We start from the raw sequence: 1084 nt of genomic DNA, 5'->3' as shown, positions 1-1084 counted from the left end.
CGGCGCGGCCGCGCGCAGGCGCGTGCCCGGCCATGCTCCCCAGCCCCTCCCCCAAACACCTGCCGTGCGTGCGTCACCGCGCCGGAAGCGCTTGGGGTGGCTCGGTGGGCGCTGGGGGGGCGGCCAGCCTGCGGGCTCAGCTGAGGCGCCGCCGGCGCTCGTGTGGCGACGGATTGCGGCCGTGTCTGGCTTCCTGCGTCGCCTCCCGGGACTGACTGTCGGGTGTGGGCACCAGGCAGGCACCTGCTAGGTCCTGGGTCGGAGGCGTGACATCGCCCTGGAAGGCCCAGGGAGCACCGAGCGATGCTTAACGGCGAGGGGAGGCGATAGGTGGCCTTCCCCAGCCCCTCCCCCAGGTGGGTAGCCGAGGGGGAGGGAGACGCCCGGGACCCGAAGTTACCGGAGCGGCCCGAACCAGCACCCCCCGCCCCTCCTCGTACTCGCCGTACGCGGGAGGGCTAAAGAGCGTTTAGAGTTTGTGAGGCGCAGTCGCTGATGCCAACGTCCGCGCCTTTTGACCTGTTGTCAAGTCTCAGCCATCAGACACTGCCTGCTTTTGCCATTATTCCAGCCCTTAGCATTCACGTGTCGTGTATACTGTGTGCCTACTACGTGCCCGCTCTGTTCTGGGCGTTGAGAAACCAAGCATTGGGATAGGAGCTGCGCTAATGTAATGCCTTGCATTTTTAACGCTTTCGTTCCCTAAATGTCCTCCCTCTCTACACCCTTTCTTTCCTCTGAGTCCCTGTGATTCAGACCCTCTCCATCCCCCTTAGGTCCTCAGCCTCGTGTGATTATTATGGCTTTTTCACGGACATGAGTGAAAAATCCAACTACACCGGCAGTTCCTTGAGGATATGGACGGTGTTTTCTGTGATTTACAGAGAAAAACACACACCCCACTCATAATCCCTTGAGCATAGTCTTAACAATAAATATTGTATGGTGTTTGATCCAATTTATAAATATCATAGGGAAGACTAGGACATACAAGAATCCTTTTCCGGGAATTCACGGTATTGCTAGAGGTTAGTGTATCTGCAGAAGCCGGCCCTCTGCAATCTCCACCTCTTAGAGCATATGT

The 1084-nt window shown here is 58.1% G+C and overlaps 1 protein-coding gene across 2 annotated transcripts in view; it reads left to right on the top strand.

The window, feature by feature from the left end:
* The first annotated feature begins 86 nt into the window (after positions 1 to 86).
* Positions 87 to 1084, top strand: part of ANO10 (anoctamin 10) — a 94281-nt gene continuing 93283 nt past the window's right edge. The window contains exon 1 of one of the 2 annotated variants that reach the window (XM_081160505.1): positions 87 to 356. The gene's annotated coding sequence lies outside the window, so the exon portion shown is untranslated. The remainder of the gene's footprint in view (positions 357 to 1084) is intronic. The other variant, XM_081160504.1, reaches the window with a different exon arrangement.

This window comes from Miniopterus schreibersii (genome assembly GCF_964146895.1).
Source record: "Miniopterus schreibersii genome assembly, chromosome: 15".
In the NCBI taxonomy this organism is placed as follows: Eukaryota; Metazoa; Chordata; class Mammalia; order Chiroptera; family Miniopteridae; genus Miniopterus; species Miniopterus schreibersii.
This window is presented reverse-complemented; position numbering and strand designations above follow the sequence as displayed.